We start from the raw sequence: 14,857 nt of genomic DNA, 5'->3' as shown, positions 1-14,857 counted from the left end.
CAAATACAATTACTCTTACAGTGTGAAACCTTGCATTTTTAACAACTTATTCAACAATATTTTAACTTCTGTGCACCTTACACAAGTTTCCCAAAGTTATATTCATTAACAATACATTAGCACCTTCTAGTGGACAAATGAGGCAAGAACACACTCGCATGCGTTAATCATCCAATCAAAAAAAATGCTCCGTAAAATATAACACAAACAAAAAATACCATGAAACAATAAAGTCACACACCAACCTTGATCCCTCATCAACCAGGTGCTATCTGTACAAGTATGCTTCACTTTCAACAGTATTCATTATGTTAAACACCCTTCTTTTCTCTCCGTGTCCGACACATGAGGAGAGCTGCGTGCAGTCCACTCACTTCCTTATAATTTCCGTCACTTCCATCTAAACAGGAAGTAAGGCATAAATTCCTTCAAAGTAAAACTATAAACTCAGTTTCAGTATAAACATGTTTAAACAAATAAAAGCTTTTCAAGTCATTTACAGTCCTGTTCAAAGATCCCACGACCTCCACTAGCTTAATGTTGAGTTTACAAAAAACACTTAATTTAAGAGAAACCACCATCAATGCCTTTACTGGTCTTAGTGAACATGGGCTCTATACTCTCATATTTCCCCCAAAGGAGAACATATGTTCAAAAAGTCTGATATTTGGGAGCAAAAAGAGACATTTATTCAGAGACAAAAACAAATAGGCAGCACATCTCACATTTTTAATTTACATTAAGGTTTGTTATTCATGAAAGGGGAATGTTCACTGCAGTGCAGGTAGGTACCAACCTAATATTCACAGATCTGTTAAAAAATGGAAACTGCATATTTTATAAAGATGTAATGCAATAAAAGCTGATTATTAGCTGCCAAAAATTGATCAGTTTACACATTTAAGATTACCAGGTATATGCTATGGGACCATTACTGTAGCAAAAGTATTTGCAAATGTGTGATCTGTAAATATTGAACCTAGATTGGATGAGTTCTGTGACTTTTGCTACACTCTATTTGCAGAAAAGTCACATGTGAGCATCAATTTGTAAATGTGTGCGTGGTAATACCACCAGGTCACGCACATTTTAAACTCTATTAAAGAGCATCTATAATGGTAAAGGTTATTTACTTTAAAAGTCCTTTCAGAGCAGGCAGGAGATAATTAAACATTTGCTCAGAAAAGTCGTAGTGGCTGTTGTGACACAGTTGGTGACCAGACTAAATGGTTGTTCCAGTTGCTCCAGTGGAGCCACCATGAACCACCAGCTCCAGTAGCTGATTGTGACTGTTGGTAGCTGAAACAAAGAGTTTGCATTTACTCACTGACTTCAAGCACCTCATGCTACTGATGGACAACAACCATCATTGTGTTGGGTCACAGACTTTATCACAACACCTGTCTATAAAAGTCATAGTTTGTGGCTGTTGAAGGATATTTCTTGTCTCTTCATTTCTCTGCCCCACCTTTTCATTTACTAACTTATCTTCTCCATTTGTAGCTGTTTTTTCCCTGTGCTGCAGCAGTGTTACTGTATACATAATACATAAAGGAAAAAACAACTGTTCATTGGCCCGTTATTGATCGGCCCACAAAGAAAACTCCTGATACTTGTGATGGTCCATCCAGCCCTGTGTGTACATGTTACTGTTTGATCATTTTGCCTTTGGAAGCTCACCAAGAAGATGTATTTGCTTTACTATAAAAAATATCAATATTTTCTTTCTTTCAGTTTATACATGTCGGCACACTCACCTCAACTCAATGGTGTGTTAGCAGCAACTAAGAGTTAATCCATTTATTAGTGTTTTACTCACATTTTATGTGTGTGTGTAAGTGTGAAACACTGAGCTGAGAGGAGGAGCTTAAGGCCTGTTTGCTGTCACTATGTGTAGAAGAGACTCTATGTAACAGAGCTTTACGTGTTTTTCTGTTCATTTGTACTTATACCGTGTCGAGGAGATATATGCTTCACACACACACACACACACACACACACACACACACACACACACACACACACACTCCTTGCTTTTATAGATAGATGTCATTATAGAAACATTGTGTATAGTCTAAGTTGTTGTATTATGTTTCACATGTTAATGTGACAGTGAGTGGCCTTAGTTTGTTTCTTTTTTTATTTGTGTAAATTTGTTTATTATCTCTTAGTAAGTTTTTATGACTCAACTAAAATACAGTTTGGTAAACTGTAGCTAATTTAAAATCCTGCTCAACTTTCATTAAAAATGAGAATGAGATTGTAAATGATTCTAATAGTATCAGTAGTGCACTGGCTCCATCATGTGGCCTATAGGAGGTAAATACATTTATCACACTGTTTAATGCATACATTAACTTCTTTTAAAAAAATTTAACTGTGAACCCTGAAGTTTTTTCTACTACTAAAATCTATTTACTGGACACAGAAATAACACTGTCCTATTTTATTTCTAGTGCTTCAAGCCCTCACAGCCTCACACACTCCATCACCTTCCAGGTGACATCAGACCAGGAATGGTCCCAGTCCTCCAGATGATCTACTCTGTGTCTGAGTTTAACTGACTCTGTGCTTTTAAAGCATCCTTGTTGTTCTGCTGGTTCTCCTTCAATGAGTTCTAATCACTGCTGGTCACATGGAAAGTTTAGAATCTATATATCTATACTATAATTCAAGGGAGGTCTGTGTGTGTGTTAGGGTGTGTGTGTGTGTGTGTGTGTGTGTGTGTGTGTGTGTGTGTGTGTGTGGAGCAAATATCTCCCTGACGAGTTGGACCTGAAACTCGGTTGACGGGTTCCAAATATGTGTATCTGTTATTTTGGATTAATTTGGTCATTTCAAAAATGTTTATTTTAATATTATTTCATTTCTGGACGGCCCCGAAATGAAACCTATTCAACTTTTGACCTCAGGGTGTGAGGGGGCGCTAGCGCACCATCTTCACTGCACAGCTCAAGAGTTAGAGCAAGAGTCACGTGTGCAGCCAGAGCCAATCGCTGCGCACACAGCTAATCAGACATGGACTTTAAACATGAGTGAGAGAGAAGAAGATAGTTTTATACGGAGAGGAACGTCTGAGCAGCAGTGCTTGCACTGATAAACTAGCAAAGCTCTTAAGTCTCACTTATTGGGCCTGATGTGAGTCACTAATGTTTGTGTGTGTGAGCCACTGCAGACTCCACTTCCTCCTGTGTCATGCTATTGTTAGCTTCTCAAACACGGAGCTCTCTGAATAGATGATTTGAAACCATCAGCCACTGGTGAGTCTTTTACAGACACGTTTCCCATTGTATAAACCATATAACTGTTGTTCAATAACGCACTGTTTCACTAGAGTCGGTTTTGACCTCAACCTGTTCAATTCTCCATCTGATAAACTACAGATTCTCTGTGGTGCCGTGCATGGAAGCTAAGCTCTGACCACTCGGTTCGAACTTAAAAAAATATTTTTGTTTTTTAAAAAAAGACAGCCGATTTGTAGATAATACTTTAATTTACTTCCTCACTCATGTAGTTTGAAGCTTTACGTTTTGTTTTGCAAAGTTTTGTTACTTTTCTGATTTGCGCTACAATGTCTATGGAGTTTTGTTATCAGCGTCTCAAACATTCACGGGAACAAACACGGTATTTATTTATTTGATGCGCGTTCACGGAGTCCGATGTAGACACACACATGGCTGATGCGCGTGCACGGAGGAGATGGATTTATAATAAAAATATACTAAATGAGTAAAATAAAACAAAAAACTAATCATTATTTATACAAAAAGTACAGAAAATGACAACAGAAATGCATAAAAATATACAAAAAAAGATACAAAAACACACAAAATGATTCCAGAACCACTACAATGGCAACAAAAAACAATAATTATACAAAAAAGCACAAATAGAAAAACCGAAAGATACAAAAATACACAATGACTTCAAAAACATGCATTACAGAAAAATACATCATACAAAAAAATATAAAAATGAGTATAAAAAAACAACAAACACATTTGTCATGCACATGTCCAATTAAAATTAAACCAGGGAAATTGCACACACTATTTTACTTTGCACCTGCAAATAAACCCCTTTATAACACTACAGAGTATGTACATCCATCCTTCAAACTCATTCTCATTTGGCCATAAATGACAACTGTACTTATGCTCCCACTGTACTAGATGGATGTAGAGAGAAACACACACACAGTATTTATAATAAAAATATACTAAATGAGTAAAATAAAACAAAAACTAAACAATATTCATACAAAAAATACACAAAATGATTCCAGAATCACTACAAAGGCAACAAAAAACAATAATTATACAAAAAATGCACAAAAACACAACAGAAAGATACAAAAACACACTTAATGACTCCAAAAAAACATACAATGCAGAAAAATACACCAAACAAAAAAAATATCATTTATCATGCTCATATCCCATAGAAATAAACCAGGAAAATTACACCCACATTTTGCACCCGCAAATATACACCTTATGCTCCCACATAAATGCATACTTCCGACGGGCACTGTACTAGTCTATACTATAATTCAAGGGAGGTCTGTGTGGATGTGTGTGAGTGAGTGTGTGTGTGTGTGTGGAGCAAATATCTCCCCGACGCGGTGCCAGTTCGACCTGAAACTCGGTCGACGGGTTCCAAATATCCGGATGTGTGTGTATCTGTTACTTTGGAGTCATTTAATCATTTCAAAATGTTTATTTTAATTTTATTTCATTTCTGGACGGCCCCGAAATGAAACCTATTCAGCTTTTGACCTCAGGGTGTGAGGGGGCGCTAGAGCACCATCTATATCTATTTTACCTCCTCACGCGAGCAAGAGTCACGTGTGCAGCCAGAGCCAATCACTGCGCACACAGCCAAGCAGACACGGACTGCAAACACACGAGTGAGAGAAGAAGATAGTTTAGACCGGAGTCATTTAGTAGCAAAACGGTCAAAACGTTAATTTTATAATTACGGCTCTCTCGGTAAGAGCGCGGTATTGAGCGTGCTACTTCCGGTTCCGGGTTCATTCGATTACATCACAAACATTCTGATTCTTCAGACCGAGGAATGTAACGTTTTTGTGAGCGGATGGTCCACTATGATTATTGTTTGTTCTGCACAACAGTGAGTGTTTCTTCTCATATTCTACTATGTGCTAACAAAGATACTAAATGAGTAAAATAAAACCCTAAAGAAATGCACAAAACTACACTAAAAAGATTATGCACAAATGACGTAAAACAAAAAAACTAAACAATTTTTATACAGGAAGTACACAAAACAACAACAGAAATGCACAAAAATATACAAAAGGCTCCAAAAAACATATATTACAGAAAAATACACCAAACAACAAAAATATGAAAATGACTTAATATACACAAAACTAAATATTTATACAAAAAATACACGAAAATGACAACAGAAATGCACAAAACTACATAAAAAATGACTCCAGAATAACACTACAATGGCAACAACAAACAATAATTAAAACAAAAAATATAAAAATGAGTAACAAAAATCAACACATTCATCATGCGCATGTTTGATAGAATTAAACCAGGGAAATTGCACACGTTATTTTACTTTGCACCTGCAAATATACCCCTTAATAATGCTACAGAGTATATTTTTATTATGCCCATAATTGACAACTCTCCTTCAGCGTTCACTATATGAATACATACTTCTGACTGGAACTGTACTAGTTTATTCAAATGGTCCAACCTCTGTAACAGCACTTCTATACTGTAGCTCTACCACCACCTCCTGGCTCTATATAGATACTACATTTACCTGCACTTATTACAAGATGTTTAACTGATAATATCATCTGTTTTGCTGAAATGATTGATTCTTAATATTTAATGGTTTCACAGACCAAAAGGTTGTTTTCTGCACTAATTTACTCTTAAACCAGCAGCTGTTTTCAGACAGAGAACCTGTAAATTAACATATTTAAGCATGAAACTAATAATGTAAGTTTACTGACGTTAGCTCAGGTATGTAGCCTGTGCTACTAAAACTATCTAAACAGAGGCTCATTTAGCTTTTTAAATACTTTAAAGTGACTAAATAAACTTTTTAATAAGTCTATGAATGAGACTCTTCTGTCTCCTGTTTATTTATTTGTTCCTCTCAACAATGTGTAGCTGTCACAGATCCATCCAGATAGAGCTGTTATTATATTCTAATTCTACCATAAACTGTCATAAATGTATCTACATCGTCTCCTTCAAAAACTCTAAACCCAACCTGGCAACACAGCTGTCCTGTGTTATATGTGTAGTTTATTTATTGTTTGATTTAGGCCCATTTATTTATTTATTCACTATATAGAATTAGATAAAATCAATAATATTGATTACGTGTAAAGGAGGACAAACATTCCTCAGATAAACTGTCGTCATGGGAACAATCTGAAGGAGGTGTGTCTACTTTCTTCTTCTCTGACTAAACTTTTCTTTCTTTTTCCCAAAATGTTTTTTCCACAATTCATCTCCTCATAATTAAACTTTCTGGAACAATAAGAATAATGATTATTGACAGGAAATCAGTCTTTATTGGTCATTGATTTGAATTAAATTATTTTTGTGACAGATTTGATGGATTATAATGACTCCTTATTGAGTTGTGCACATTTTATTAGAAAACATAATATATTGTTATCATTTCTTTTTTTAAGAACAAACATTTTCCCAAGTGTGATTCTAAATGAATGGACTCCATACTGTACCAAAACTTTACTTCAAATAATCACTTTAGGAGTTTTTTTGGTCAAACATTTAATGTTTATCATTTTGTAACACATACACATAGTGATAATAACAGAAAACATGGTCATTGAACTTTGGTGAATGTAACCAAATAAAACCACAACTAGCCACATCTGTAGAACACAAACTACTATCTCATTATCTACGTTCCCCACAAATGAGCCCTAGATATTTGTACACAGACTGGGAACACCAGCTGGAGACTTTTCCTTCTATGGAAACCACAGATTGAGCACCGCCTACTTTTGTCCTCTGCCCTCCAGCCTGATGTCTTCTTATGGCTGTATGATGTTAGTGTCCTGTTTCTATATCACACATCTTCTCATTTCATCAATGAAATGCTTATGTAGTTGTGGTGTGTCCTCCATCCTTACTGTATATGTGGAATGAGCAGTTCTTTGTCCTTGATGAACAGCTGCTGTGCATTGTTTATAACACTCATGTCATCAGGGTGTTGTGCAGTGAAACTGGTGTAGGCATTAACATCCACCATATTGTACCATTGACTTCCTCTGTGTTCTTCACTTACATGAGTTGTTGTTAACCATCTCATCCATTGAGACCACTCCTCCTTCTGTTTTGTTGTAGACCTGGATCTCTTTGTTTCTTCTTCTGACTGCTGTCCTCCACTGTTGTGTCATCATACATAGTACTCAGGAGGACAACAGACTTTCCTTTCTTTTGCACAAAGCTCACCATGGTCATGTTGACATTTCCTGTAATTTGGATGACCTCATGATGGGTGGTATGTTTGACTTATTCTGGTAATGACTTCCCACGATGAATAGTTTCTTCTCATGGAGCTTCTTCTTCCCTCCAATTTGGTGCATTTTAGAACCTCCTCAATTCTATTGAACATGTCCCCTCCTCCATGAACCGCCACCTTAACGTGGTGGAGGGGTTTGAGTACCCGAATGATCCTGGGAGCTATGTTGTCGGGGGCTCAATGTCCCTGGTAGGTTCTCCCAAGGCAAATGGGTCCCATGTGACGGGTCTCACTATGAGCGGTTCAATAGCCATATATGAAAGAGAAAAAAACAAAGGCAGTTCACGTCGCCCGGATTGGTGCTACCGGGGCCCCACCTTGGAGCCAGGCCCGGAGTTGGGGCTCGAGTGAGAGCGCCTGGTGGCCGGGGCTTTGCCCACGGGCCTTGGCCGGGCAGAGCCCGAAAGGATGACGTGGGCCTGCCCTCCCGTAGGCCCACCACCCACAGGAGGGATCATATGAGGCCGGTGCAGTGTGGATCGGGCAGTCGTCCAGGGCGGGGGCCTTGGCAATCTGATCCCCGGCTACAGAAGCTAGCGTTAGGGACGTGGAATGTCACCTCTCTGGCGGAGAAGGAGCCTGAGCTTGTGTGCAAGTTGGAGTAGTTCGGACTAGATATAGTTGGTCTCACCTCGACACATAACAAGGGCTCTGGAACCAGCCTTCTTGACAGGGGTTGGACTCTCTTCTACTCGCCAATGGTGAGAGGCGCCGGGCCGGGGTGGCATTACTTCTTGCCCCCCGATGAGTTGGCTCCGATGGCGGGGGAGGATGCCGGTTAGACCTGCTGGGAACGCCTGGCAGAGTCTCCCGTCAGAAGGAGCTTCAACTCCCACCTCCGGGAAAACTTCAACCATGTCGCGGAGGAGGCGGGGGACATTGAGTTTGAGTGGGCCATGTTCCGTGCCTCTGTTGCTGAGGCGGCTGATCGGTGCTGTGGCCGCAAGGTAGTCGGTGCCTGTCGTGGCGGCAATACCCGAACCCGTTGGTGGACACCGGGGGTGAGGGATGCTGTCAAGCTGAAGAAGGAGTCCTACCGGGCCTTTTTGGCCTGTGGGACTCTGGAGGCAGCAGACAGGTACCAACGGGCCAAGCGGAGTGCAGCCACGGTGGTCGCCGAGGCAAAAGCCCGGACATGGGAGGAGTTTGGTGAGGCCATGGAGGACGACTTCCGGACGGCTTCGAAGAGATTCTGGACCACTATCCGGCGTTTCAGGAGTGGGAAGCAGTGCACCGTCAACACTATGTATGGTGCGGATGGTACGCTGCTGACCTCGACTCGAGACGTTGTGGATCAGTGGGGGGAATACTTCGAAGACCTCCTCAATCCCACCGACACGCCTTCCAATCAGGAAGCAGGGCCCGGGGACCCGAGAGTGGGCTCTCCTATCTCTGGGGCTGAGGTTGCCGAGGTGGTTAAAAATCTTCTCGGTGGCAGGGCTCCGGGGGTGGATGAGATCCGCCCGGAGTTCCTCAAGGCCCTGGATGTTGTGGGGCTGTCATGGCTGACACGACTCTGCAACATCGCGTGGACATCGGGGGCAGTGCCTCTGGATTGGCAGGCCGGGGTTTGTTCCAATTATAGAGGGATCACACTCCTCAGCCTCCCCGGTAAGGTCTATTCAGGGGTACTGGAGAGGAGGGTCCGCCGGATAGTTGAACCTCGGAATCAGGAGAAGCAATGTGGTTTTCGTCCTGGCCGTGGAACTGTGGACCAGCTCTACACCCTCAGCAGGGTCCTTGAGGGGTCATGGGAATTTGCCCAACCAGTCCACATGTGTTTTGTGGACCTGGAAAAGGCATTTGACCGTGTCCCTCGGGGATTCCTGTGGGGGGTCCTCCGGGAGTATGGAGTATCGAACCTCCTGATAGGAGCTGTTCGTTCCCTGTATGACCGGAGTCAGAGTCTGGTCCGCATTGCCGGCAGTAAGTCGAAATCGTTTCCGGTGAGGGTTGGACTCCGCCAGGGCTGCCCTTTGTCACCGATTCTGTTCATAACTTTTATGGACAGAATTTCTAGGCGCAGTCAGGGCGTTGAGGGGGTCCGGTTTGGGGGCCTCAGTATTGCATCACTGCTTTTTGCAGATGATGTGGTCCTGTTGGCTCCAACATACCGTGACCTTCAACTCTCACTGGATCGGTTTGCAGCCGAGTGTGAAGCGGCCGGAATGAGAATCAGCACCTCCAAATCCGAGTCCATGGTTCTCGACCGGAAAAAGGTGGAGTGCCTACTCCAGGTTGGAGATGAGGTTCTGCCCCAGGTGGAGGAGTTCAAGTACCTCGGGGTCTTGTTCACGAGTGAGGGAAGGATGGAGCGAGAGATCGACAGGTGGATTGGTGCGGCGTCTGCAGTGATGCAGAGTCTGCACCAGTCCGTCATTGTAAAAAGGGAGCTGAGCCAAAAAGCGAAGCTCTCGATTTACAGGTCGGTCTATGTTCCAACCCTCACCTATGGTCATGAACTTTGGGTCATGACCGAAAGAACAAGATCACGGGTACAAGCGGCCGAAATGAGTTTCCTCTGTAGGGTGGCTGGGGAGAGGGAAGTCTGGGCCTCCCTACTGAGGATGCTGCCCCCGCGACCCAGAAACGGCTAAGCGGGAGAAGATGGATGGATATCCCAGGTTTCTTTTATTGAAACCGCTGTGGATACAGATGTTGGTCCTGGGAAGCTCTTCAAAATTTTATGGCTTCTTGTTCTATGATGAGTGGAAGGATTCTCATTCCTTTATAGAACTTTATGAAGCACATAAACTGGGTCGTCGTCCTCATAAACAATTTCAGATCCAGCATTAGGACCAATAGCATCTTCATTTTTCTCATCTGGTCCCACCTGCACAATCTTTATAACCATTTTAGCAGTAAATCATCAAACAGTCATGCTCTGGATACAGAACATCCAAATCCCAGCCTTTCAGATAAAAGGACTTGAAATAGACAGAGCTCCCATGGAAGACGCTAGTCAACCATTAAAAGCAACTTAGAGTTTAGCGTGTTGCTTATAGACACTTCGGCACATAGCACTGTGATCAGAAGAAGACCTCTGGATAAGAAGACTACCCCTTATAAGTTAAATTATATGGGTCATTTCTGACCCGCATGAAACTCGGTAGGGTTGGTGTCAATTACAATTCCGTATTTGATAATTAATTACAACTATGGCATAATTATAATTTAAAAATTATGTTGCTGTTTTAATTCTATTTAAATTAGAAATGAGTTCAGATAATTGACATTGTAATTGTAATTGCCATGAAACTTCTGTAAAAATGGTCAATTATAATTCAGAGCTAAACTGTGAAACCATGTTACAGTTCTATATGTACAGTTCTATACATAATAATAGTAAAATATGTTTCATATCAAACTGTCCCACATGTTACTATTTAAAAAAAACATTAGATAGGAAATAAATTAAAGTATAGATATTAGTTTTTAGTGTATTCTACAGCTGATTAAGGACCTGTTAGCATTAGAGATGCTAACAGAAAGCTAACACAAGAGGAAGCTTAACTTTATAAGGTTAGGTTATTTATTTCAGCCTCAGTAATTGTGATTCATTGTAATTAAACATTAGTAATTAAGAACATAATTGTTATTGAGTTTCTGAGGATAAAAATTTCATAAATGAATTGTAATTGAACATGCGCAATTGAAAATGTAATGTTAAGTGAAAAATATGAAGGTAAATATGTTGCAAAATGTGAGCGTTTGTAGAATGTCGTGTGAGCTTATGTATAAAAAATCCACACATGAAATAAATTTAATGTCACAAATAATGAGAAAAAAATTTACACAAAATTACAGCTGCAAACTTATAATCTAACATTTATTCACATTGTTATAGCAATTATTATATTCATCATCATATCATCAAATGTATGTTCATGTGTACAATTTGTCATGTTTTAATACATGATGACTCCATTACTCTTTGCACTTTTGAACAGCTGAGTCATGTTAGATTAAACAGTACAGATCGTATTGTATCCACAGTGCAACTCACTGTCTCTGCTGAAGGCCAAACTCAAACTCACATTCAGATACACACACACACACACTATCAAGGACAGATAAGAGTGGCGCCCAACCTTCCTCATAATATACACGTCTTCATCATCCTCAAATGTTTCCACTGTTGGGCATCTGACTCCCTCCTTCTCCTCACCTCAGGATGGAACTTTTCTGTTATCTGTATAAAAGCTGTGAAACTGTTAGTTAGTGGGTCTTGACTTTTTGCTCTTTTTTACTCCTTTTTTATTTAATTTTATAATAAATCTTTTTTATAAAATCATCAATGCTCCGACTGGACTCCATCATTCAACCAGAGCAATAAATAAAACTGCTTTATGCTCGTAGAAATGGCCCCTCCCCTCCCCGCTCCCCCATGTGTGTGATTGACCAATCAGAAGACAGGACTTGGAGACAGGAAGTGTAGTATTATTTGTGCCATGATATATAGTCATCTTCCCCCTCCCAGTGTTTCCTGATCCCAAATGGGCTCCTGACCCCCAGGTTGAGAACCATTCTGTTAAATGATACTGCAGAGCCTTCATGTAGTTCTGAATCTCCTGCAGCCAATCAGAGCCACTCATGGAGGGTTCGAAGCTACAGATGCTGCAGGGCGAGAAAACACACACACACACACACACACACACACACACACACACACACACACACACACACACACACACACACACACATGCCTGAATTCACACAGATTCTGTGTCACAAAGTCACATGTGTTGGAAAAAGTCACACAAACCACTTCTACTACACATTATTTGTGTAAACATTTATTCCTCTACAGATGTTTATTATGAAGATGAAGAGATCATCTGTAGTTTAAAGATGTGTAGCTCTGTGGGCCTGTACTACAAAGCTGGATACGTATATCCTGGATTTATCTCCGTTAGCGGGTTTCACCTAACCAAACATTATCTGTCAGAGAGCAGCTGCACTATGAACTGAGATATCAACTCACTCTCTTAACCCAGGTGATGTCAGCCTGGCTACGTGCACGCTCCTGTGACAGGGGTGGGAAAGGACCCCCACACTTTGTGTATAGCAGCACAACTGCTGTATGTTCCTGCGTCACCACAGTGTATAATGAAAGTGTAGAATGAATGAATGAATGATCTGATTGGTCCGTGGATACAGAAAGTGTCTGACACACACAGCCTCAATCAGCTGACTAGGCATTTTACAAAGATTATCATTCAAAAGTATTAATATTGTCTATTTTTAGTGAGTCACACATAAACCTTTTAGTTTCTGGGCAAATATAGAATAAATGTTCCAAGGCTTCATCAATGTCTATATAAACCACACAGTTGTTCTAACATTTTTAACCATTGATATAAAAAGTGTCAGCGTGTGAGAGTTGGTGTTACAGACCTTTACATGTTCCTTCCTAAAGGTGATGAATCCACAAAGATCCTTTTCTCATTTCAAATATGATGTTTCATACCAAAAGATATATTTGAGTTGATAAATTGTCCATAAATAAAGTCTATCAATAAATGTAACAGTCAGTCCTTTACTAAATAGTGCTCTTTAATCTGGCTATAGCTGTAGCTTGTTCTGCTCAACACTTCCTTCTTGCTTTGGTGAATCAGAACACGACACTTGTAAAGATATATAAGGAGGTTCCTGCAAGACATGCAAAAAGTAAATCCTAATAAATATCATTACTGCTATTGTTTCCTAGCTTCTCTATAATCACATGGACCAGATTATCAATCTGTATGATAATCTAGACTTTATGTCACAGATGAAACAGTAGATTGAAAATCTGAAAATCCCTTTGATGCTGTGACTTTTTTCTCTTGCAGTTCCATCTTAATGTCAACAACAGTTATGATGGTGTGTGGTCTTATCTTGGTCCTCAGTTATGAGAGAATTCCAACTCCCTCATCAAATATTCATGGTGTTTGTTGAGCGCTGATTGAACCCAGGCTTTTGATTGGTAGCCATGCTAGTTGTGCTACAGTTGTTATATCATGCTTTAACTCATTCAGTGCCAGCCAGTCTCAGATTTTCTACCCCCCTCAGTACCAGCCGTTTTTGAGCATTTTGACTGATTTTAAAGACCCACAGAATATTTTCTGCTATGACTATCTGAAATCTGACACCAGATTCTGAAATATTGAAGCCTCTACTTTCATGAAAAAAAAAGAATTTGTTTCTGGCTCATTTCATTCTTTTGTAATCAGTCGTTGAATAGAGCAAGTTTTACACAAATCTTCAGTTTCAGAGCAAAAAACTGAGAAAAAAGCCTTTTTCTAAAAAAAAACCCTGTCAGTGACTTTATAGCTATTTTTTTGCTTTAGTGACAACTCTAACATCTGAACATTGTTTCCTTATATAAAACATAAAAAAACACAGACCAGTCTTTATATGATAAAATTATTATTATTTATTTATCTGGGTCAGAGTTTAATGTATTTCTTACTGAATGTTGACGTTCCTCCAACTTTCTCTCCCGTCAGTCTGCACACACGTAACTTCCTCCCCGACATGCAGAGAGTCACTGCGTTCCCGGTTTTTTTATGGTTTTATCTCACCATCGCCACATTATCTATGAGTTCCACACATGCTCTGGTCCAGTGTGCACTACTGAGAACGTCAACTCTGTACGTAGCGCGATTTTCTGTCTCATAAACACCTTTCCTCCTCTCCCTCTGAGCTCTGCTGAGCATGGATGATCTCTCACCCAAAGGTGCTCTGCTACCTCCTATATGTCACCTATTATTTTTGCTATCTGGCTCACAGGCTGGGGGTATTTTGTACCCCTCCACACACCCCCCGTCCTCCCGATACACAGTGATGACCAGTTTGGCCCGGTTAGTTGATGGTTTTATCTCACCATCTCAACATAATCAATAATCCACTCAGGTCCACATGTTCTGTGTTAGTATGTCGAGCTGTGAGCTGCCGGATACGTCACAATATCACTCTTTAGCGCCATAATCTCACTCCTTCCTGCTTCTTCCTGCTTTGCTGTGTAGCATCAGTGGCTAATCTCTCATCTAAAGGTGCACTGCTACCATCTTCTGGACACAGTTGGTCACTACAACACCCCACAGCTGGTATTGATGAGGGACCTCCACCAGGGTGTTTTCTAGTAATCCCCATGAAAAAATGCAAATGACGAGATATCTCGTCAATGGCACTGAATGAGTTAATTGTCTACTGCCCACTTTTTAGGTGTTTGGAACTGTAAGCGTTTTAACTCGTAACCATAGTTTTACACATTTTCACAGCTTCAAAGACAAGTTAGCTCAGCTGGTCAGTGCGGTGG

Source organism: Gouania willdenowi, chromosome 11 (assembly GCF_900634775.1).
Source record: "Gouania willdenowi chromosome 11, fGouWil2.1, whole genome shotgun sequence".
NCBI classification, from domain to species: Eukaryota; Metazoa; Chordata; class Actinopteri; order Blenniiformes; family Gobiesocidae; genus Gouania; species Gouania willdenowi.
This window is presented reverse-complemented; position numbering follows the sequence as displayed.